Source organism: Monodelphis domestica, chromosome 6 (genome assembly GCF_027887165.1).
Source record: "Monodelphis domestica isolate mMonDom1 chromosome 6, mMonDom1.pri, whole genome shotgun sequence".
Classification (NCBI taxonomy): domain Eukaryota; kingdom Metazoa; phylum Chordata; class Mammalia; order Didelphimorphia; family Didelphidae; genus Monodelphis; species Monodelphis domestica.
In genome coordinates, this window is record NC_077232.1 from 226,619,654 (window position 1) to 226,646,700 (window position 27,047).

A 27,047-nucleotide genomic window follows, 5' to 3' on the forward strand; every position below is an offset into this window, starting at 1 on the left:
CACGCTCAGTTCAGCCTAGCTCAGCTCAGCCCAGCTACTCCAGCAGTAGTGGAGAGGTCGCGGCCGGCGTCAGTATTCGGCTCACATCTCCTTGCCTCCAGCCGCCAGGCTGCACGCAGCAGCCTCTAGTCCTTTAAGCACTAAGCAGGAGCCTGCTTTTTCCTCTCCTCCATCACTCCGAACTCAGAGGTTCTTCCTTGAGCATCACGTTATACATCCACCCGAACTGGGGTACAGAACTCCCCGAATCCCTTGGCCCCCGCCCCAGGCCTCTTCTCTTATCTCCTTGTCCTTTCCCCTCTCCCTTCTCCGCGCCGACCCCCCCACCCAGCCCCGCCTTCCCCTAGCATCACCACCCCACCCCAGCCGCGCGCACAAACACAGGCAAATTGGAGCTGTGGTTGGCTGTGGAGCAGCTTAGCCGAGCTTGCAGACCCGAGTACTGAGGACTGGTTCCCTGGCTAGGGGAAAAGAAGGAGGAGGAGGAGGAGGAGGAGGAGGAGGAGGAGGAAAAAAAAGGAGGTGGAGAAGGTGCTGAAGGAGGAGGAGCGGGGAGCGTAAAGAGAAGAAGGGAGGGGGAAGCTGGGGAGCGAGGGAGGAAATAAATAAATAAAACAATAACCTCCGCGCCAATAAGAACGAGGGAGAGAGAAAGCGAAGGACAGAGAGAGACACCGGCTCCAGTTCGCTCGGCTAGGAGAGGTGCTCCTTTGGCGCGCGGCGCGCGCGCGTGTATGTGTGTGTGTGTGTATGTGTGTGTGGGTGGGTGTGCGTATGTATGCATGTGTGTGCGTGCGTGTATGTATTCGCCCCGACTGAAACTGTAAAGTTCACACCAGACGTGTTGCTCTCTCCGTTTGCCCGGGGCTGCGGCTGAGGTCGTCCCAACTTCACTTGCCCAAGTGACTGTGTGCCTTGCCCAGCGCCTCCCGTGGTGCTGCTGCTGCTGCTGCTGCTGCGGCGGCGGCGGCAGCTGCTGCCCGCCCCTCCGGCCAGCAGTGGCAACGGCGGCGTAGACTGCCGCCTCCTCCTCCCAGCACACCTTGGAGCGCGAGGGAGGCTGGTTTGTAAGGGGGCTTCCCTGCCAACCCCAGCACTAGCAACTGCACCTGCCCACCACATTCCAGCCACTTCCCCCCGGGCGGTGCCTGGAGCCGGCAGAAAGGTATGTAGCACTTTTAAAAATTATGTCTATTTTTGCTCTACTCCTACTACGCAGTGTGTATTTGGGGCTGCCAGGTTTCTTTCCCTTCCAGAAGCGGTCATCGTTTGTCAAACTTTGCCTCCATCCACCTCCCTTCTCCGCCCGGGGTAGCCACCTTCTCTGGGTAACCTGGGTCATCATTTGTGGAGAGGAGAAGGGAAGGGGAGGTGAGCAGGATGGGCCAGAGACGCGGTGCATCCTATCCCTGCCAAGGAGGCTCGTCTCTAACTCGGCCGTCTGCTCTGTTTGGGGTGCCCTTCATTAGGATAGCTTCCCACCTCCCTATCCCCCGCCTCTGCGAACCCCGCTATATGTAGATAAAGGTTTTCAGTGGTACTCCTGCATCCAGAGGCATGTAAGTTTCATTGAAACCGAGGGATAGCTTAAAGCAGGTGAAGTTTGATTGCCGCCACTCGACTCCCAGAGAGGAGTAACCCTTTCTTTACAGCAGCCCTGTTTTAGAGGTGCGGGTGGCGGCGGTAGCAGCCTCAACATCCGAGCGGTGACCGGTGGTCGGAGCTGGCGGTAGCACGTTGTCCCGTCTGTGACAGCAGATGGTGAAGGAAGGAAAGTGCATCAGCCTCGCTGCCCAAACGTGACTCCCGTGCAGCCTGCACCGAGAACCCTAGGACTAAGGGCTCTTCCACGTTCTTTTGGTAATTCTTGAATGGAGAAATCTGAGGTCAATGTAAGAGATTTTCGTGCTTTGATTTCAGGCAGCGTCTAAAGAGTCCTTGGAAACTTTTGTCCTTAGAATTGTCACGTAAAAAATGTCAAGATGTGAAACCCAGTCTTGTGTCAAAAACCAAAAGAGATTTTAAAAAGGAAACATTACTATTCTCAAAATCTGCATGATTTAGGAGTAGTTTGTAAACCGATATGTCCGCCCTGCCTTTGTAGTTTGCCTTGTCTGTAACGTTATTGACAGTGAAACATACTGTTCTAGACTTGAGCCTTTTTATGAGTTTATTGAATATTGTTTATTTGTATATGGGAAAGTAACTTCACTTAAAAAAAGTCACCTTAATCTTCCCTGCAACATGGGTAAGGCTTGAGATTGTTGAAGCCACCTGCTGAATTAGTTCGTGTTACTTTTTAGAGGTTATCAGTTAGTGCTGGAAATGTAGGGACATCCAGCAGATGGAGCAGTGGAAAATTGTATTAGAACTAAGCAGAAAAATAATTTATCCCTGTTCAATCATGAGAGCAAATTTTATATGTGTTACATTTCAGAAAAGTTATTTTGTTTCTTATGTACGAAGTTGCAAATTCAGTATGCAACTCCTATGTAGTATTCTGACTTAGCTACACTAATATATAAATATATATGACATTCATATAACATCATATATAAGATCTACATAAACCTAAAATCTGTATTTTGTAATTTTTTTACTGTATTTCTATTTATTTTTACTCCATTTCCATCCAGGACACCAGTATCTGCTCTACATATAGACTTTTGAAAGTGTTTCACAGTATAGCTGAAAAGAGTCCGTGTTGCTTAGGTGGAAGTAACTTCATTTTGGCTCTACTTTCATCAGAATATATGGAATCTAAATAATTAAGCCTAGAGAAAAATAATTACCTAATATCACATTGTTTGGCAACTTAGGTGCAAGAGATTTTGTATTTCTTTCCTTGAAACAGCATACGTTATGTTTTAAAAATAAATTGCTGTGTTACAGTTGGAATAGAAGCTAAGAAATTGATGTAAGCTTTTCAGTAATTCTTTTCTTTTGGAGTAATTCTTTTCTTTCCTTCTTCCTAGAATTTCAGTAATTATTATAACTTGAATGGCAATAGGAAAACATATCTACCATAAGTTCAGATACAAAGATAAAGGATATTGAAAACATCCTGTTTCACTATTTTTAGCCAATATGAAAATTAAGGTAGTAATTCCTTGAATATACAGAGTGCCTTTTATTTAGCAACTTGAAACAATTCACCTACTTCCTCTCATTTATTTTCACAGAAAGCTCTTCAAGTTGACAGAGACAAATAGTGTTGTACCCATTCTAAAGATGAAGGAACTGAGGCTTAAGGTGCTTAATGTGGTTTACAAATATACATCTGGCCAGTGGGACAGCAGAAATTAGACAGGAAACTACTAATCTCTGGCTCTTTCCAAGGGGTTTTGTAATAGGTAAGACAAGGGCACAGGAGGTCTCTTCATATCTAGTCAGAGTGGGTGTGGGGTGGGGAAGCAAACATAAAAACAAACAAAAAAAAACTTCCTTTTTTTCATTACTTTTATACTTACTACATACTGGTTTCCAAAATATACTCAGCATTTCATAGGATGTAGAGATAGAATAATATCCTACCTAGGAAAATTTAAATATAAACATTTCCTTGAATCACAAATTCATTATTCTAGACTCCAAGTGCTTAATAAATAAGTATCTTTTAAATTGCCAGTAATTTTCTTTTAGAGAGATAGAATGTCTTACATTTATAATGCAATCATGTTCATGCAGCAATTGTTTAAAAGTTATTTCATTTACTTTTACTTGTTCTAAGGAAAGTTTTAGAATTACCTACCTTTGAGATTCTTTAAAAAAAATGATCAAATCTCTTTTGTATTAGCATAGTTCTTACAATAGGAAAGGGGGTCAACCAGATAACTTTTTTTGGTAGCATTTTATTTTTCAGATAACTTTTAATGACTCCCCTAGCCCCATACACAATCATCTTCCCAAAAGGTTAATTACTGAGAATAAGGCAAAAAAGTTTCATATACTCTTAAAATCATTCAGAAAAGAAAGTCCAGATATATTTATCACTTTCTGTATTCCTATCACACTTGGTCCCATTTAGGAGGATTTTAGATTTTAATGATATTTTAAAAATCAACCCATAAGTAATATTAAATAGAACTATTAAAATTAGTTTAAAAGTTTGGTACATGAGGTAATGAAGAAAATATGGCAAATTATTTAACTCTGCTCATACTCATGTTTTCAAATAAAATACAGGTAAGTATACGTAGGTTTAAAAAAAACACCACTCAGGGAAATGTAAAATGAAAGAGAAATGACAACTATATAAAATAGACATTTTAATATATTATGAATTTTTTTGTTGTTGTTCTCAGCTTTTATGAATGTCTTCTCATACTGAGTTGCACTTTTCCCTTAAAGTTTTTTTATTTTTTAAATACAGTGCCACATGGCAAAGAATCTAAGGTAGATCTAAGACTATAAGGAATTCAGAGAACCTATTTCCAGAAGGGGCTGTTGGTGATGATGCTTAATAGAGAAGGTATGTATTTCTGCTCTACTTAGGAGTTTATTTGAATCATATTCACTCTCCAGGAAACCATCAGCATTTACTCAGAGAGAAAATGACCTGATTAGAAATGACTTCTCTAATAGCATCTATTTAATGGAGCTTGTATAAATGTGAATCTAGGAAAAAACAATTGAAGATTAGGGACCACCAAATTTTTCAGTTTGATTAGTATTTTTTTAAATCCCCTTTCAATATTACTCTGATATTCAATCTCCCTCCCTCTGAGCTTTATTATATAGAAATAGATATCTGTTTTCTGATCTTTTAATAATTGACATTATGTCATTGGATTTAGATCTAAATATTTCACAGCTGATTTTTTTTAAACCTCTCACTATGTAAAAAGACAGGGGAAAGAAAATTCAGTGTTTTCTTTTTTTCTCTCTCCCAATTCTAGCCTTAAGTAAGTTTATTATTATTAATTTAAAATAATTTGCAATATATAAAAGAGGTAATCCTCCTATTGACTTTCCTCTGTAATCTATAGAAAAGGGTTCTTTTGAAAGTAATTTGAAGTTTGTTTGAATTTCTTAATTAATGGCAATAAAAATAAATATATTTGTAAGAAATTATATTTGAAAGTAAATCTCATTCTTGGCAAGCATTGAACTTGCAATTGAACTGGCAAACATTGAATAAACATAGGATGCAAGTTCATACCACAGTGGTAAAGTTTTCAATCCATATTCTATGGCCTAAATTTGGCATTTAATAGTCTGAACACTACCTTATGCTAATTATTAAGTGTTGATAAAATATTCTTCAATTCTTCTCTAATTTATTTTACATAAATGTACTTATAATAAAGTTGCACAGGTCATTTTTATTACCCTTTACTGGGAGGGGAAAAAAAAACAAGAACGGTGCTATGAAAACTCTATAGCATAACATTAGATTTGCATTTCTAATATGCTTTTCCCATAAAATTATTTAGTGAAATATTTTTCTTAAAATTCAACATCACTGATTTTCTACAATTATTTTAAAGAACTGATCATCAAGTTGCTAAGCTTTTATTTCATTTTATTTACATTAATAGATTTATAATGTAATTTTTGGACTTCTTTTTCTCTTTTTTCTATGAAAAGTTGATTTGGGAACTTTTCATCACCATCAGAGAATCCAGGATAAATCTCCAAAGGATAAAAAAAAAAGGTCAAACCATAAGGAACTTCGATAGTATTCATTTAGAATGAGAACAGTTTCATGGAAGGCATATACATTTTTCTCTATACAGTCAAAAGAACTTTTTTTAACATATAAAAGGTATTCATGAAGAAAGGTATAATGTAAAATAGGACTTCCTATTAAATGAGTGACAATTTTTATTTTATTTTATTTTGGTTAAAATATGGATTTGAAAAATAGTTTTCAATTAGAATAATTCTATCTTTTGAATGCACTTATGAGGATTTAGAAGTAGTGATTTTTAAACCTTAAATAAGTGTCTGAGAAAGGTCAAGGCACATGTTTTAGGTGAATCTATAATTTGTACATATTTTAATATGTGATATGTGTATATATAATACTTTCAAAATTCCATGTGTATGATTTCCCAAATTTATTATAAATTCATTGCGTATTGAAATATCTGACCAAATTCTGTAAAAAAAAATTGCCCTCCTAAATTTAAGTTCAATTTGTATTGACAAATTATAAGACTGAAAGTATCTGCTTAATTAATATTCCATTTTAGTTTGTCTATATTGCAGTAGAAGTTGATATTGTTACTTATACAGAAAGCCTTTATATAGTTGACTTAATTTGTTTTCCTAGTAATAAATACTACAGATTCAATCAGATATCCAATGCAAGTACAATCATGAACCCCATACACCTTTGTTGAATTACTCTAGTGACTTCATATTACTATTATAGTATAATATATGTATATGTATATATATATATTTGTGAAGAAACACATTTTTACATGCCATAACCAGGATCCAATTAGCTATTTGTCATACTCACTATGTAAGAAAAAAAATATTTATTTCTGTCTCTTAAAAATATTTGCGTTTGGAAGTCTGAGTGGCAAAGGGACTTTCCTTATCTCATCCTTGATCTGATCCCGAATCATAATAATGAAACTTTTTTATGTTTTTCTTTTAACTGTCATTTGGAAAACAGGGATGGTTTTCATATGTTTTTGTTTTTCAGATGATTAGTAAGATGATAGTGTTTTTTATTATCAATTCATTAACTAATTGGTTAAAACTTACTATAATATTTTCTATTTCATAGTCCAATCAATGGATTCACAAAGTCATAATGAATTAGTAAAGATTCATTAGCATTTATTGTATCCTTTTAAAATGTGGAAAGTATTTTAATTATAGCTGTTATATTGCAAGTGGAACATGGATTAGCTCTCAACACTTATCCATTAAGAAATGTGAACAAGTTGTTGATGAATGTCAGCTCCATTAATTAAAAGATCACATTTCTAGATGTAAGCTGTGGGTGTACTTACACCCACTGAAAACAATCTGTACTTGAGTTTCTTTGAAACTTAGGACTCTGGAGCATGGTTTGTCAAGATTTTAAAATATTTCATTGGTAATTAATATAGGTTATCAATAAAATTATGAAATAAGACAATATTCTGTTTAATTTTAATTTAGAGACTAAGCAAAAAGTTATTGGAAAAATATGTTAAGGTCCTTATACGACTTTAGGTATTTCCAAAATAGGAAAATGGATTAATTCTTCTTGAAATAAATGCTTACTTGATTTTATTTTGATTAGGCTAAGCACAAAAGAAAATATCAAAATACCAAATAGAGACGATCAATTATTTTCTGTACTAATTAAGTCAAGATTTATTGGATTATCATCAAAACAACACATTTAAATTTTCTGGCAATTTTAGAATATATTTAGTACTAATAATTAAATTTGTAGGTATGGCAACATTTCCTTTTCTCTTGATGTAATAAGCATCTTTACATTTTTGGCCACTGATCATTTGTTTAAAATTATTTTTATTTCATAATCAAGCTTGCATGAATTAATTTAACATGTAGATAAATAATCATTATCCATTTGATTCTACATGTACATATCTACGTGTAGACACAGAAATGCACCTAAATAGGTGTACAACTTAAGGAAAATATACTGGAGTTATTACTTATATTTTGTCTGTATAGCATAGTAAACAATAACCCTTCATTTTAATTTCATAGAATCATGTTACAATATGTTTTATGTGAAACAATGGCTTTAGTTAAACATAGAGAAATAAGAATGTTACTAAAATTGAGCTCTTCTGACTTCACTTTAGTTCAATGAATAGTTGGATATTTTAATGTAGTTTATAAAGACATTCTCTAAAGGCATTTTATTGAAAGATTATTGTGTATAATCTTGAAAGCTTCTAATTAGCCAAAGGTTTCTTCTTTTTTACATCAATAGCTGAGGGTCAGGCAACCAGTTAAAAGCTGTTTAATTTGTTGGTATTTATGGATTAATCGCTTACACATTATATTAATAATCTATTTAAAATGTGTGTAGAAAAGTAGCAATTTCAACAAAGTAATATTCTAATTGGCAATAATTCAGTGAAGCATATGGTACTATTTAAAAAAAATTAGACTCTTAAAATAATTGAAAGTATTTAGTTTGACCAGAAAATGAAAATATTTATAAACAGTTTGAATAGCATTTAAAAATACAGTATATTGAGGCAAATTGATCTAAATTAAAAAAAAACATTATCCAGCAGTATTTAATTTTAAAGTTTTTTCCCTAAGATAACAAGAGAGTAAACCATTACATAAAAATTAATTTCATCAGTTTTTAGAAATTTTGCTATTGATAATATTGAATTCCATGACAGAGCTGCTATATTTTTGGGAGTGCACATTTGAAGGGTTACTCTAATGGAGATCATCGGGACAATTTTGCGCAATCTAATTGACAGTCATTGGCCAAACTCTATAATTTGAAACAAAAGTACATGCGATGCTTATTTAGATGTGGCAATACTCTACTTAAAATATATTTAATTTTTTTAAACCTTAGTTTTGCTTGTGTATTTTTTCTTAAGCATATAATTACAATTAAATGGTGAATTATTTCCATACTCTAGTATAATGAATGAATTAAAAAATCGGGTCTTAGTTCTGATTTTACTACTACTTTACTTGTTGATCTTGTATACATTTCTTGACTTCTCTTTCTTTATATGTAAAACACTGAGTTCTCTTCAACCTGAAAATAAATAATAGCATTCTATATGTAAGATTTTAAAGCAATGTCTTCACAAAAGAGGAAATGATTATACCAAATGTTCTAAAAGTCTTACTGAAGTTTTATGATCATAAAGCTGAAAAATTTATTAAACTTTTCTGGACCCAATGTATATTCTAAAACTTCTAACATTTCTCATTTTTTATCAATTTGTGTGCTACTATTACTTATGAGGCTTATCGACCCTCTGTGATGACTTATAATGTATAACTCTGGAAAGTTTCTTTTCCTAAATCTCCACCGAGGAGAATTTTAAACCTTTTTCCTCTCATAATCTGCTTTGACAGTTTGGTGAAACCTATAGATCCCTTCTCACAAATTGATTTTAAAATGAAGAAAGTGTATAAGATTACAAAGAAAGTAAAAAATATTAGAATACTTATAAAATATTTTTGAAATACTGAATGTTCCAAAAGTCTTAGGACCCTTTTGAGCTATTAAAATTTAAAACTGCACTAACAATCAGGAAACAGCCTTTAGAAATTCACAGACTTCATTTTGAGAATCCTCATAAAAAAAAGGATCAACTAAACGAATCCTCCCTCTGGTTATCAAAATAAATGCAAAATAAGTTCATAACAATAAACATATAGAGGAATGAAAAGAAATCTCCCCACTCCACAATTCTGGTTTGGAAGTCCTGGATTATTTTTGATTTTTGATTTTGACACTGGGCTTTCCTGTCACATACAGGCTGGAAATACAGTAGCTACTCATGAATCTGATCAGATTTCTGATCAGCAAAGGAGTTTTAACCCACTTCATTTAAGACATGGCTTAGTGTGACCCACTTTAAGCAGCCCAGTACCTAGTGAAGTTGGGGTTTCACCATATTGGTAGTGAACTTAGTGTGGACACTTGATCAACTTAGTCTATTCCAACTCAATAGTAGGGAATTTAAGGTTTGTCCTTACCCTTCTCTCTGACATGTTTTTAGTGACATCAAATCTTCCAAATTTAAAGTTCTATATTGCTATTAGTCCTATAAAATATTGTGTTATTTGCTAGCATTGTTTTTCAGCTGAAATCCTAGCAAAAGCTTTTGTTTGCCATTCTTACAATATTGGCCTAGTTCACAATTTCATACTTGACTGCATCTTTGCTTGGCAGATACACATATGAAGAATGATGCATCAGTATGATTACTGACTTCGGCTGTTCCATTTGATTTTCATGCATGCATACCTACACTTAGAAATTAATTTGCTAAATTTTTATCCCAAGGCATTAAGACTGGCTTCACTCTAGACTCTAATGTAGATCATTCAAAAACAGTGCAAATATATTCTAACTATTCCATTTGTCTCCATTGTTGTTTGAAAAGATGAGAGCACAGATCCACTAAATCCCTAAATTGACAATCATGTATTTGCTGAAAAGCCTATCATTATTTCTTGTATTTTTTAGAGATGAATATTTTGCAGTGATTCATGCAGTTTGGTTCCCTAGTAGTACTTCTTGGTCAAAAGTCCTTCTCAGATTCCTTACCATGTTGATTCAGTTTCTGGACATTACATCCCTTCATTTTGCTTGGATGAATTACACTTAACTATAGTTCTTGGTTTTTCTCAGGAGTCTCTTGACCAAATATCACTGATCATGACACAAAAAAGTGAGTACACATAGATACTTATTATTAATATTGCTATTTATTACAGATAATTCTTTTACCTGTATCATAAGCATATGTTGTTTTCATTTATATAAAAATTCCTGAAATTTACTATTCCTTTTATAATTCTTTTATATCTTATCAACATCTAATATGGTATTATGCACATAGTAAATGTTTAACAAATTTAATAAATGAGTTCATGAATCACAACGGATTTTTAGCTTGATATATAGTATTATAAATATGAATTTATCTACATTGATTTTTCACTAAATTTGGAAGTTATCATTTTACCATGTCATATTCATAAGTTAAATATGAAGGAATGAGGAGTCAGCACTATCTATTTATTCATTATTTTATGTTTTTTGAAAATAATTTGAATTGTTTTTCTTTTCCTCTTCATATCATTCTTATCCCTCCTTTTTGATCTCCTTTGTTGGTTCATTAATTATTGCTCATTTACTCAACCTCACTTCCCACAAGCTGCTGTCCTAGGTGTTCTTCCATTCCCATGCTGTACTTGCTCTTTTAGAGACCTTATCAGCTTATAATGATTTAGTTTTTATCTGCATTAATGCTTCTGAATCTTTCTATTAAACTTTCATCTTTCTTCTGAATTCCAGTTCTATTTTACCATTGCCTGTTGGACTTCCAAATGCCTCAGGTAAACATATCTACCCCTATCCAGACATCTACACTTTTTTCCTATCACCTTGGATCATAACTAAAGATTCAAAATAATTTCCTTCTCCCTGTTTTCACCACAATTAGTAAGAGGTTGAATTCTATCAATATACCTCCATAAGAGTGCTTGTATTGGTTCCTTTTCTTCCATTGTCTCAGTTATGGCCTTAATTTAGGCCATTGTCATGTCTTATCTGGAATAGTATAAAAAGTTTAGAAACGAGATCCCTCCTTTCCTGATTTCCAGTTTCTACTCTTCCAGTTCATTGTTCATATATTTAACAAAAAAGTTCTTGTCAAGGTCAAAGGTATGAAAACCAATCAGTCAATCACTCTGTCTCTTTGTCATAAATACACACACACACATATTCACTCAGAGAGAAAGGGGGGGGGGGTCTCATTAATTCCACAACTCTCTTGCCTCTAGGATTAAATAGAAGCTTCTTATTCCAACATTCAATACCCTACAATCAGGCTAATATCTCAATCTTTCTAGCTTCATCTAACATTTTTTTAATTCATTCTAAATCCCAATAAAACTGTACTACTAGCTTGACTGAATTTGGCACGTTTTACTTTGCTTTTTAATATTTGTATACTTCCCCCTACCCCAGCAAACACTTACACACTCACTCACACACACAGACACACACACAGACACACACAGACACACACAGACACAGACACACACACACACACACACACACACACACACACACACACACTAATGACTTAGAACATTCATTCCTTTCTGACAAGGACTTGACAAATGTTTTTAGCTTCCTGACAAATGAATATCTAGGTTTCAGCTGGACCTGCACACAATTTTGAAACTTGCAATACACAGTTGGCTAGTCACTACCGACGCTCTTCCCCCTTGGAATTCTTGTGTAAGTACTACCATTCCACTGAGAGTTAGCTATCTTTTACATGGTCTTCACCAGAAACAGTAAAGGAATATTATCCTCTCAACAAAAGAGCCAGTGCTTCCCCCACCGAAACCTGGTTTGCATTTATCAGAATTAGAGAATATCATATTTGGAAAGATATCAAAAGAGATTTAGAACAGTGTCTCTTATATTAGTAATAATCATCTAGTCTTCATGTAAAGCTTTGAAGAAATGAGAATTTACTACCACCCAGTGCAACTCATTCCACTTTGGGATAGCTCATCCCACTCCTTCAGTCTCTAAGACATACTTGGTAGGATAATTACATCAGATAATAAATTTGTAGGTGAAAGGAAGTTTAGCAATCAGGTGACCTTTATTCCTTATTACTCACTATATACACTAGGTACCAATTCAACTGGCCTACTTACTATTTCCTAAACTCAGCATTCCATATCATGTGTGCTGTCCAGAATATCATGCTGTAACATTATCCCTCCTCACCTCTGACTCTTGGACTCTTTTATTCTTTTAAGATTTAACTCAAGGCTCCTGTCTATTGTAAATATTTGCTGATAACCATAATTGTTGAATGTTTGCTTCCTTTTCAAATTATATTAATTTATTGTTAACTTTTAAAATATATTTTATTTTTCTGATTACACGTAAAAACAATTTTTAATGTTGCTTCTAAGAACATTTTGATTTCCAAGTTTTCTCCCTTCCTTACCTTCTTCCTAAGAAAGTAAGCAATTTGATCTACCTTATAGATGTGCAGCCATAAACCTATTTCCACATTGGTCATGCAAAAGAAGACATGTATCTATATATCTAGGTCTATGTCTATTTATATAATGTATATGTATGCATATATTAAACAGACCAAAAATAAAGTGAAAAATAGTATGCTTCAAGCTGCATTTAGTGACCATAAATTCTTTCTCTGGAGATAGATAGGATTGCATTTTTCGTCATGAGTCTTTTAGAATATTCTTGCATCACTGTATTGCTGAGAAGAACTAAGCGATCCATGGTTAATTCTCATACAGTATTGCTGTATGATCTCCTGATTCTGCTCACTTCACTTTCCTTGTTCATGTAAGTTAGTCTTCCCAGGTTTTTTCTGAAATCTGACTGCTTGGCATTTCTTGTGGTACAATACTATTCCATTGCAATCATTTCCCACCACTTGTTAAACCAGTTCCTAACTAATTGACAGGCCTTCAGTTTCCAATCCTTTGCCACTCATTGGTAACTTTTGATTCCTATTCCTAAGACAACTTATAAATTCCTTCAGTAATGATGTGGATGATAATAGTATTTATATATCACTTATACATTTCATTTTATTCTCACAACAATCCTGGGAACTAGGTGGCAATATTAACTCCATTTTATAGGTGAGAAAACAAAGGCAGAAAATTTAAGTGGTTTGTCCAAGATCATATAGTGTCTGATATACAATTTGATCTTCCTTCCCCCTATGAAAGAGAGATGGATAAAAACCAGGAGAGATTATTTACTTTGAGTGAGTTCACTATATCTAATTTTTTTCCTTCTTAAATTTTTTCCCTTAATCACAGAAGAGGGTCAAGTGTGCCAGGTTTGTGAAATGACTGAAATAATAAGGAAATTAATTTATTAAAAAGTACTTAAAAATAAAGTCCTTGAAGACAAGGGTTATTATTTTGTCCCCTATTAACTAGCAGATTGCTATCTTACATAGCACACACTTAATAAATATTTCTTGAATTCAATTAAATCTATCCCAATTTCATTTTACTCAGGAAAATCAGTTTTTAAATGTCATTAATGTTTATTGATTTTTAAAAATTTTATCCAGATTACATGTTTGATACAGTTTAATTAATCATTTTCTGACTTTTTGTAATTCATGTTCTCTCTTGCTCCCTCCCACCTTCCCCCCTCATACACACACACACATATATATGTATATTTCCATGTTCTTCATGTGGTGAAAGAAGACAAAAATTGGTAATAGTAGAGAATAATTAATTGAGGAAATCATGTGAAGAATAGGTATGCTTCATTAAGCATTTTTTTCATGAGTTCCTTGGAATTGTCCATTGCTGATAATAGTTAAGTCATTCACCATTGATCATCATGGTTTAGTACTGTGACTTACTATATATAGCACTATCCTGGTCCTACTTACTTCACTTTGCTTGAATTTCTGTATGATGATCATCTTGTTCATTTTTTTTCTGATTGAATGTTTATTAATCGTTAACATTCTACATTTCAGATGCTCTGCTAAAGAACCAGAGATATAAAAAGAAGCAAAAAGACAGTTCTTGTCCTCAAGAAGTTCATAACCTAAATGGAGTAACAAGCAAATAAATATGTACAAACAAGTTGTATACTATATAAATAGCAAATGATTATAAGAGAGAAGGTAAAGAATTAAGACAGATTGGGAAAGACTTCCCATAGAAGATGGAATTTTGTTTGGGAATTAAAGGAATACAGGGAAAGGAGTAAAGAAAGATGTGGAAAGAGATAATTCCGAGCATGGAAGACAACCAAAGAAAATGCCTAGAGCTGAAAGATGGAGTCTCTTGTTCATGGGACAGCAAGGATGTTTGTGTTGCTGGATCAAAGAGTATGACTGGGGATAAGTTATAAGTAGGCAGGAAGGGCTTTAGACATCAAATAAGGTATTTAAAAATCACTCTTGGAACCAATAGGGAGCCACTGCAATTAATGGATTTGTTGCAGTAGGGAAGTGCCATGTTTGGATCTGCTTTCCTGAAAAATCCCTTTGGTGACTGAATGGAGATTAATTGTTGAGGGGAGAGACATGAGACAGACAGACAGACTCAATAGTGGTGGCTGTGTGAGAAGAAAGTGGTATATTTAATTATTGCTGTGAAGATAAATTTGATAGAACTTGGCAACAGATTGGATAGGGAGAGTGATCGATAAAAAGTAACTGAATATTGGAGGTCAGCAGAGAGGCTGGGACAAGATAGGTAGATTTGAGAATCAATAACATAGAGATGGTAATTAAATTTATGGAAGGTAATGAGATTTCCAAGTGAAGTAGTATGGAGTTAGAGAAAAGAGTCCATGAGAGAACCTTATGGTTCACCAATGGTTAGAGGTGTAATCTGGTTGAAGACAAGTAAAGGAAACTGAGGAGTGGTCAAATGAGAACAGTAGGAGAAAGTAGTGTTCTAAAAGCCTAGAGAGATGAGAGTATTGAGCAGAAGGTGATTAATAATGTCAAAAACTGCAGAGAGTTTGAGAATGAGGATTGAGAAAAGGTCATTATTATTGAAATCACTGGTAACTAAGTATAGAAAAGTTTTAATGAAATGATGAAATCAGGAACCAGATTTTAAGGGGTTAAGAAGACAGTGAAAAGAAAGAAAGCAGAAGCATCTGTCAGGTGGCTTTTTTGAGAAGTTTAGCTACAAAGAACAGAAGATCTATAGAATGATAATGAGGTTTGAAAGATCAAGTAGTGGATTTTTCAGGATGGGAGAGATGTGAGCCTGTGTATAGATAGTAAGAAAGGAGCTAGTAGATAGGAATAAATTGAAAATAAGTGATAGAGTGGGGATGACAGAAGGAGCAATTTGTCTAAGGAAATGTTAGAGAATGCAATCTCTTATACATAGAGGGAGGTTAACTTTGGTAAGGAGTAAGGTTACTTCCTCATGTGAGATGAGGTAAAAGAGATGGTGAAAATATAGCAGGAGGAACCTGCATGATATGAGGTCATGGAAAAGTGAGAAGACAAATCACAGCAAATAGTCTTTTTATTTTTCTTGTGAAATATAAGATGGTTCGCAGTTGAGGTAGTAAAGTGAGGGGAAACCATGGGAGATTTAGGGAGAGGTGAAGAGTTTGGAAGTGGAATTGTGAGTTGACAAGAGATGTATAGAAGAATTTCCCAGTAGCAGGGAGGACCTGTTGAAGTGAGGTAACATATATTTGTAGTGGGTTCAGAATACTTGCATAATTTTATGCGCCTTGATTCAGCAGAACATATGAAACAATTAAGGCAGGACACTGTGGAGGTGAATCAAAGCTGAGGGTTGGCAAGTTAAAATCAGCATTATAATAAAGAGATCAGGGACTCAAGGAGAGGACAGTTTAGATTTGAACTTGTTCACTAATTGTTCAAGTTGGGAAGAAGAAGAGCAAGTGGCTAGTATAAAGGTGATTTCCTGCAAGAGAACTGAGGAGTCAGTGATAAGGGATTAGAGGTCATAATTTGAATGAATAATAAATTTTCTAAGAGAAGGCAGAGGGAAATGTGGAAAGCTAATAGATTATAGTCAGGTATAAGGATATCCAAATTCTTGGCATGGATGTTGCACATTTGTGGGTAATGGCAAGATCAAAAGTATGATGATCTTTGTGTGTGTCTGAAGTTGGGAGGAGGAGTAGCTCATGAGAAGCAGATAGGTTGAAGAAATGAGTGAATGGGGTATTTCAGGGAGAGTTAATGTTTATTGAATACCAGAGTATGGGAGCAGGAATAGGGAAAAAGACAAAAGTTGTGACACAAGTATTTAGCTCATGGAGAAAGGAATGATAGTGACCTGGAAGTCTACAGACAACAATTATGATTGGATAGTGGATAAGAATTTAATGCACCTCAAAGAAGGAGGGGTTACTGAGTAATGGAGCTATGGGGAGAACTGGAAGTGGCAATGGGGAATGATGACTACTCCAATATCATTGACTCAACAAATGAGCTAAAAGGAATGTTTAAAAATGCAGCCAGACTGGAAAGAATAGCCAGGGAGGCTGTGTAATCAAAGGGGAGCCAGATTTCAGTAACAGGTAAAAATGGAAGCAGTGAGAAAGAGCATTTAAAAAGAATGGAAAGGCATTATTTATGAAGTAGGTATTCTGGAGGATACCATGGAAGGAATAGATGTTGTTTGGTTAGATATTTGGAGCACACTCATTGAAGTTGATGGAGTAAGGAATCAGATGGTAGGTGATAAGGAATGGGCTTAAATGATGATTTACGTGGGTTTAGAATTCACATTGAAATGTGCAGGGTTTCACTAGGTATTTTGTATCATTATGTCATCCCCAAGTGGAAGGAACTACTCCTCATTTCAGAAGAGGATGAAAATGGGGCTGGAGGAAAAATTTAGCATGAGATGAAAGGCATAGCCAGATGCTTAGAAGAAAGACCCTGTTTCACTACTCCTCTTCTTTCTAAAGACAGAAGATTATGAAGGAAATTGGTACAATAGGAGATGGTAATTATACACTATGCCTACTCTCTTTTTCCCCTTCCTGCAAAAGACAATTGCAGCAAGAGAGATGGAAGGCTTGAGATCAACGCGATGCTTCCTCCTCTTTGCATAGATATTCTCCATATCAAATCAGGCTAAACACAGAGGCTGTAGATGTCTTTTGCTCAACCAGATGGAAGTCAGTCAGCTGACACGTAGAGGGGATGTCCATTCAGGGACACAGGTAGCAGGAGATGGAAGACTGAATGGCCAGAGAAAAGTCTCCTGTAGGGGAACTGAAGTCCAAAGAAATGAAATATGTTCATGGAGGTCACAAACCTAATCTTTGGCTGTTAGCATCTAATGCTAGGTTTTTCTCTCTCTAAATGTCATATTCAAAAACAGTGGTTATTATCTTGGGGTTCATAAAATATATGTGTGTATGCATATACATATAAACAATATATATAAACCTATAAGTGTGTGTATATACATATATATAAAACCATAAATATACATCATAAGTCTATATAATAAAAATAAAAAGCTTCCATTCTTTGCTGTTCAGATATTGAGCAGATCCCATCTGAAAGACTGCTGAACTTTTTAGAATGAGTTCCATGCCTTCTAAAAGGACTGTAGTTTATTTGTCTCATCTAAAGAATAAACTTAGGATGAAGAAGGAAGAAGGGAAGGAAAATGAGCACACACCTCAATTAAGTTCTGTAGGTTTTTCTATTATTAAAGATAATTATCTTTTAGTTTACTTATGGCTCTATTCCTTGATTAGAAACAATCATAGGTGAAAACATTGATTAAGGCTGGTTCCTAAGAAATGCCAGAGGTAATAATGATGGTATGAAGTAATACTTCATAAAAGCTAAGACAGTGTCTGAAATGTAGTAGTCCATTTATAAGTATTTTTTGAAATTATTTCATTAAAGATGGCAAAGTCAAATTGGATTAATGATAATAAAATTGACATCAGACCATGAATAGTGTCCTTATTCATTAAGATTCTCATTGTCCTGCCATTGAATAGCAGGCCATTTTTTGCCTTTAATTAGGCACTGCACATATTCATATTGATGCAGATACACAGTCTGTGTGTATGGGTACCTCTATGTATACGTATGTATGTTGTTATTTGATGGTGATGTCTATCTCTGGCAGAAGTGGAATTTTAACCTGTCTTCTGACTCCAAATCCAACAATTTTTTTATTGTTTCAGGGTCCTTTCCATATTTCTTACAAGTTTATTTGATTTAGTGATACATGTTTTGACAACTTTAAAATAGGATGGCTCCTTTTTCTCTTTGATTAATGCTTAAGGCTTGGGCTGCAATCTTAGTGCTTAAAATGCCTTTTCTACAATCACACCTACCCTATCCCTTGAAGGTATTACATTATGTTTGAGGTCATCTGAATTTTTACTGAAAACTTTCCTGAAAATGTCTTTGAAAGTCTTGATTAATAGAGAAGGCAGCTATAATTTGATTTTTAATGAGTATCTTCTTTAAGGAAAAAAAAAAACATATGGGCCCCAAATAAGATTTATCTGAATGAATTTGCATGGATATCAACCATTGTCTTTCACAGTTGATTGAAGCTGGTGATATAGTAGTTTACATGTTACTTGTTACAACTCAAACTTTTTTAAACTTAAGATTATTGACCCCTCATAGCATTGAAAACCACTCAGATTTCCTTATGGACTAGTATTACGATTCATGGTGCCACTTAATAAATATTCATTTTATTTTGATAGTGTCACATTAGAGATAGAAATCACCTCAGTAACTTGTAGTAAAACCCATACTTAAAAGAAATACCCATTATCTGACAAGTGGGAGTATAGCCTCTCAAGATACAGAATCCTCTCTGTTTTAAGGCAGCTTCATCCCACTTAGTCTTAATGGCTAGCCTTTTCCCCCTCGTTACATCAATACTAAGCTTGCCCCTTTTCAACAACCACCTATTGTTCCTGGTTTTACCAGTAAGAACAAGCTTTATGTCTTCTTCATAATACAGCTCTTCAGATATATAAAAATGAATGGTCCAACCCCTCCCAGTTTTTTTCTTTGTCAAACTCAATATAACCAGTTTCTTCAAATGACATGACAAGACTCTTAAGCATATGGTTTACAATTCTTTTGATCCTTTTCACTTTATCAACAATATTACTGAACTATGACACATAAAACTGTCCTCAATCCTATAGTTGTGATCTGTCCAGAGCAGAGTACAGTGAGATTATAGCTTTTCTCTTCCTCTAAGATCTTATAATTTATTTTTGCCTTCATACCTACTGTTTATCACATTAATGAATCTAATTGAGCTAGCAATCCACCAAAACATTCAGGTTTTTTTTTCTGAAAAAACACTTAATAATTTTTACCATTTTGTAACTTAAGCTGATTGTTTCAACCAAAAGTATAAAACTTTAATTTTATTTTTTCCTACTGAATTTCAAATTATTAAATTTAAAATAGTCTCATATTGTAATCATTAATGGTCCTCTGGAGAGGATAAAAAAAATATTCAAAAGTGTTTTTTCCTGATTTTTAGGAAATAAAAATCTGATCAGCTCCTATAGTTCATAGTATTTTTTTTTCACTCATCTACTATAGATGAGTCTTTTGTCTGACAGGAACTGTAGAAATCTGAAAGAAATTCTTCGCTCACATCATTTTCACAAGACATATAATTCTGTATTTTAATTTCACATGAGCTTTAAAATAAAGAGTTGAACCTTTGAATTATGGCTTATGCCATAATTTCATAGCATTTCATTGAGAATGTACCCTTTGCATTTCTTTAGTATTTCAGTATATCTGTGATCTTGTCAGTGTGGGCAGCTTTAAAATGGTGCAGATCATTACCATCAATGCTTTCTCCTTCTTTCTATCTTTCAATTGTGTCTCCTTATGAATTCTCAATAGTGTGCAAAGTTCTTATAAAATGTTCCAAGGGATTTCCTTGATGCCTCTTAATAATATCTGGGTACCATACTGACCATCCAATATATATAATTTTTGATAAATGGGTCCATTCAATCTTAATTTACATACATATACATTATTAGTGACATTATAGCATTTGAAAATATTACATATTATATTTTAACCTAGTCTCATCATGATCCTTTTAATTAGACTTTGAATAATTTGTCATTTTCATTCTTCAGAGATGGTAGGATTCCTTGGTCTATTTGTTTTAGCTTTATCAGCAGAATATTAGTATTCAAAATATGGGATTTTTGCAACACCAGAAAGTATCTGAAATCAGCTTAACAAAGGCCAATATTAATTTCCAAGGATGGAGGAGGAAGCAGTCTTCAATTTGATAGCATTTAATAAGTAGTCCTAAATAAATACCAATTACTATGTTAGATATTTGGGTAAAAAAGTCAAAAATATGACAGTCCCTTCACTCAAGACATTTACATTCTCCTTATATGTTATTCTCTCAATTGAGAAGTGAGATAAAATAGGTTCAAAAGTTGTGTATGCTGGAAGATAGTGATATTGATTGGTTTAGCTTAAATGCTTGTTTACTATTTAAACCAAAAAAAACAAAGCTTTTTTTTTTTTTAATGAGAAGTTAGGTTTGCATTTCAAGGAGAAGAATTTGAGTTTTGAATTTACTGCACTGGTTACAAAATGTGATTCCAGTCTCCTCTTTATTTCTAGTCAATTCTGGGCCTACCTCACTATCTATTTCCTTAGTCTATCACAGAAATATATACTGATAAACCAACTCCAGAGTCCTTCAGTCCAATTTTATAGTCTGGACAATATATCTTTATCATTAATTTGTTTTTTATTTTGAAAATTATTAGCACAACCTTTTTTAATTTTGTGTATCTCATTTTGGAGTTTGTAATGTTCTAGAAAATTCAATGTGAAAAAATGATGTCACTTGCAAACAGGAGAATATGAATGACCTCAACATGTCTACAGAATCTTTCCATTTGAGATCTTTTGCAGAATCATTGCAAAGGCCTTGGTAATCTCACATCTCTCCATTCAGAGACTTTCTTGATATTTATAGAAGTTGAATCATATAACATAATTTTCATACTTGACTCTTTAAAAAATGATCTTACATAAAAGAAAAAGATTTTGTTGGAGGAAATGTTTTTAAGACTATATTTTCCTCTACCATGTGAAATGCTATTTGTAATACTCTGTTTGCAATAAACTTAGTGGGATCTTGTATTCTATAAATTCTCTAGAAAACTGACTATAATGGAATAGTCTCCTGTAGATTATATATGTATATGTGCACATAATTATTTTTACAAAAGTCTACCTGATGTCCTTTCATATTTCTGCAGGCCTTTAATATCTATATAACTTATTCTTGTAATGCTTTACTACAGATGAAAGAATTGAAATATGAGTTAGTCAATAATGGCTTCCTTTTGACAACATCTCCTTTGAAAACAATCTCTATAATTTTCCCTCCTCCATTATATGGTATCTCTTCTCTTTCAAATACCTGAAGAATTTCTCTCTTGATACCTTCAAATAATCACATCATTTCCTTGCCAGATCTTAATGTAAATTTGGTTTGATCCAGCTTTCTTCTAGCCTCGTATTTTCTTTCTTTAGTTCAATTTTTACCTTTATGTGCACCCTGTTGGTGAAAGGGAAGATTTTACCAGAGTTGAGATGGAATGTTGGAGAAGCAGGGGTGACAGACTGGTGGCAGTTGGACTGTTTGGGGCAGGGACTTCTGGGGGACCAATGGACTCTCAGTGCAGTTCAGTTCTAAATGCTAGAGTGAAACAGCTTCCATTCCTACCTCAGGACTGGAAACCCATCATTTCCCGAGGCTTTCCCAATCATATCCAATGCCCACAGTGACTGTTTACTGATCCTGTCTCTCTGTTAATTCAAGACCTGTGTGGACTGACTGGACATTCAGCTGCCTGAGAGGGTTTTACCCTCATATACATATATAATAGACACTCCTACTATCTATGTATGTATATATATATATGTATATTCTATGTCTATGCATATTCCTTCATCCATTTCTTAATTTTTCACATTGATTGCTTGTTCCAACAGGTAAGCTTGGAAGTTCTCAAATGGCACCCTAAATATTCCCATTTCAATTATCTTCTCATGCCATTTATTTTTATACAATGAGCGAGGAAAAATGACGTTATTGATAAAAGATCTGGCCTTTGAGTGAGGCAGGCCTGATTTCAAGTCCTACCTCTGATACAAACTGAATGTGTGATGTTGGTCAAGTTTTTCCAAAGCAAATGCAAAACATGACCTCATGCTTTCATTACAACACTATAATGATAGAAAAGTGGAAAGAGGAGCAGAGGATACTAGAAATCAGTCCATTTCTAGACAGTCTATAAACATTTATTTAATTATTGGTTCTCTAAATGTGAAATACTTGTTAAATGACCAATGAGATGGCAAGTGCTAGAGGAATTGTTTGATATTTCTATTGACATTCTTGACATTTTTTTGCAATTGAAACTAAAATTTATAAGGAAGTTAAAACTAAATGGAAGGGTGAGTTTAAAGTGTTTGGCTTTAAAAACAGAGAGAAATAATCAAAGCTATAGCTGCAAAGTTTTTTTTTTCTTCTTATAGTAGTGTTTGTTATGGACTTCTATTGATTTCTAGAGTGATTCTGCAGGTAGAAATACCATCAAGGCCATTGGGAATTAAACTTATGATGTCTAGTTGTAGAAATAGCTATGTGTTGCACCTTAGGTATTTTTTAAAAATATTTTTTGAAACTCAAAATTTACTTCAAAAGGGAATACTTAGAACTTTTGCCTTGGCCTGAAATTTCTTGGGTATAGTCTTAATCAACAAATGCATTTAATCCTTCTTCTAAGAAAGTTATCTTTGTTTAACCCACATTGATTTATTTTAATTGTTCCCCATGTGTGTTTTGATTTTTTTTATTAAAGCTTAGCATTAAACATCAAAAGAGCCCTGTGTATTTTAAAGAGGAACAGATGCACAAAAAGAAGATTGATTAGAGGGTGTGATATGAAAAGGGCTGTCAGATATGAGTAGCAAGAGTCTCAGAGAGGTATGACCAATCAGGATTGGTTAGAAAGAGTCTATAGCCACATATTGTAACTTGAATGGTACCTGGAAATCTACAGCTTTAGAAAAATCTCTTCAACAATTCTATTTATGATAGGTAGTTAAATCCTACAATTTTCAGTTCCTTCATTTGGGTCTTAGTATTCCCCCCATTTTTAAATATCCTTGGGAGTGGTAATGGGAAAAACCTTTAAACCATTGTTTCCTATCAAGACGTTGGAGTGAATTAGTTCTTATGAAGAGACGATTAAATGGTAAAGCAGAGAAGATTTTGGTAGGTATGGAAAATGGATGATTGACATCCAGCTTACCTTGTTTTAATGAATTCTGTAGAGACCTGGAACAGAAGGGATAATTTGATAGACTTGTAAATCACCTGAATATTTCCAACTTACTTTTTCCTCTTAGAATTCACATTTTATGATGCAGCTCAGTTACCATATTCTACATGACGCCTCTCCTGCTCCCAAACTGCTCCTGCCTTCCTCCCCTTCATATAACCTTATATTTATTACTTTGTGGGTATGATATGTATATGTATTTATTGCCTTTATATTATAAGCTCATTGTAAATAATGATTGTTTGATATTTTAGACATGAATATCCAGAATTTACCATATACTGTCACATTTTAAGTAATTGTTGAATATTGATTTTAGTTAAACATGTGCAAACAGTCCTACATTATTAGTATAATAATAATAATAATAATATGAGAAACCATATAGCACAGAAAAAGCATGCCATACTTGAAATAAAGGAAATCTTGCTTAAAATTCTAACACTGACATAACCTTTATCAACTTATTTATTCATCTAATAAATGGAGATAATTATAACTAACACCTCCCTAAACAAGTTATTTTGAATGGATGGATGTACTTTTATACCTTAAAGTGCTGTAAAAGTCAATTATTATTCTTACTACTATATTGTTTTTTAAATTCACAAAGTACTTTATATTGTTTCAATTGAATTTATTTGGAGAAAATGATAGGACAGAATGTATCAAATCCTTGACCCTACTTAAAATAATAGAGAGATAGTTTGAAAAGCATCTTCTTATATAGATGTAGAATGTTCAATAAACCTGAAAATGAAACACAGTTAGGAAAGAACTGCCTGTTTGTTAAAAATATTGAAGAAAATGTAATCCATTCAAACAAAAAAGGCTTTAAAATAATTTAGACTATTTCCCACAGTAAACTTCAAATGGATACATGACTTCTATATTTAAGATCTTGCCATAAACATTATAGGAGACATAGATCATTTATCTTTCAAAGCTATGGATGTTGGATTAATTCTTAACCAAAAAATGGGATAAACTGTTATAAGAGATGACATACAAAATGCTCATTAAATAAAATTGAAAATGTTTTGCACAAGCAAAATTAATACATATACAATGAGAAGATAAAGAAAGCAGGTTAATGTAGGAAACTTTCTTCTTTTTTTCCTACTTTTAATTAACTACCATCACCAATAAAATTAACTAAAATTGCATTAAAAATGAGGTAAAGACCACAAGCTCCATGTTTTTGTAATTTGTTTTAAATATGTAAATTATATATGTGTGCTAATATAAACATTCTCTGCTTTTGAGATAGCTTTGGATTTGTTTTACTGGATGCTTTTTAATCTTAATTTTGTGGCTGCTATTTTTTCAATGTAACCATGGTATGTATTATTGTAATTCTTTGTTCTCTTTTCATCCCTGCATATATTACCCTTATTTTCTTTATATTTACAATGTTTTTCATTTCTATGACATAATATAATTCATAACATGCAAATATCAGAACCTATTCCTCCATTTCTCCCATTCATTGCATTTGTATTATTCCCAGTTTTTTGGTCATAATAAACACAGTTTCCATGAATATTTTCATGCAAACATAGCTTTTTTATCCTTTCAACAATGCCCTCAGGGCCTACCCCTAATAGAGAGATCTCTAGGTCAATGAGCACCAACATATACATAGTTCTTAATATTAATTCCATCTTGTTTAAAAAAAAATCACAGCTCCTTTGGCATTATAATATTAGGCCTATTTTTCTGTGCTACTATCAGCATTTAATTTGATCATTTTAGCCCATCTCCTTGTCACTTAATATATAATACCAGTACCATATATTGATAGACTGGTTCTTAGGCAGCAGACACAATCTGTTGCCAGGACCATACTCTTTCCAAAACAAGTATTTCCAGCTTGGTAATGCCCAGTAGAATTTTTGTTTCAGAACCACAGGATGCAGGATTACATTCAGAGTAGGAAGAGTGTTAATTTAAGATTTTGACAGAATATTCATGCTCTCTAAGATATTATGTGTATGTTCAGGGATTAGATCAACCACTAACCTCATGCAGATGTGGTTGGGGCTCTCCAGATACCTCTCTTATTTAGCTTATCTATGGTTTTATTCATTTTATTAGCTTCTTTCTTATTCATTTTTGTTAGATTAATCTAATTATGAGAGGGAAAATTAAATATGTTTCTATTATTATTTTGTCTATTTCTATCTAAATCTTATTTTATTTTTCTTTTGAAAATCTAGATGTTATAACAACTTGGTGCGTAAAGGTCCAATACTGATAATCCTTCACTATCCATAGTAACCCTCCAAGATAATATAGTTACCCTTTTCATCCTTTCCAATTATATAGATTTTAGTTCCTACTTTGTGAGAAATCATAACTGATACCCCTGTCTTCTCTGTATTAGCTGAGACATAGTATATGTTGCTAGAGCCTTTCACCTTCACTTCATGATTATCTCTCTCTTTCAGTGTATTTTTTGTAAACATCACATTGCCAGGTCCTGGTATTTTATCCTTTCTGCTGTCCATTTTCTTCACATGTTTAAATTCATCCCAGTACACTCAATGCCATAGTTACTAGTTATGCATTTCCATCTACTCTGTTCCTCCTCACTGTTTGTCCATCCTCTTCCTTTCTTTCTGCCATATCCCTCCTCAGATGTCAAATTTCCCTTTTACCAATACCTTTCCTACTACCTTCCCTTCCCAATAATCCTTGACTATCTTCTTCCCTTGTCCTCCTAATTCTAAATTGGCTCACCATTCCAAATGTTACTCCTTTATCCCTTGTCCCTTACCTTTTATTTCTTATTCTATATACCTATCCACAAAACTTTATCCATGTGGAAACTTTAAAAAATATTGGTGATAAAAGTTTGGAATCTAAGACATAAAAACAAGCAAAATTAATAGGTATGAGCAAATATATCACCAGTAGTAGAAGGCAAAATTCAAGAATAAAGGTTGTGCAATTAAGTAAAGAGTTGTTGGTTATGTGGTTAGGCAAAACAAAAGTTGCATTGAAAACTTGACAGATAAAATCCCATTTCTTTATGATGTAAAATTTCATTATTATAATTGTTAGTTAGGCCATTTTTTATTGGAGGAATACATTCTGAACTCATTTACATGGGTTTTTGTTCCATAAGAAATCCAATATTTAGTGCATATGAGTTGTCTAATATAATTTTCCAAGTTTTATTGAAAATGAGGTGGTCTTTCTCCAGTTTAGAGAAGAGAAGTAATGTAAAGATCTTTTTAAAAGATTTGCTCTATGTTGTATTCATTTGAGTCTTTAATTAGTTATTTTATAATAAAATATTTGTTTTTATTATTAAAAGTTTTGGAATTCCTAATGGGATTCATGTTCTTTGGAAAAAAAAAGTATTTTCTTGATTTTTCTGAGTTTTTTAGTTAGTTTGTTCTTTACTCTAGATCTATGATTTCATTGAGATGAGAAC

The 27,047-nt window shown here is 33.7% G+C and overlaps 1 protein-coding gene across 1 annotated transcript in view; it reads left to right on the forward strand.

Moving 5' to 3' along the window:
- The first annotated feature begins 386 nt into the window (after positions 1-386).
- TENM3 (teneurin transmembrane protein 3) overlaps positions 387-27,047 on the forward strand; it is a 3,501,974-nt gene continuing 3,475,313 nt past the window's right edge. Inside the window, exon 1 of the mRNA XM_056802938.1 lies at positions 387-1,165. The gene's annotated coding sequence lies outside the window, so the exon portion shown is untranslated. The remainder of the gene's footprint in view (positions 1,166-27,047) is intronic.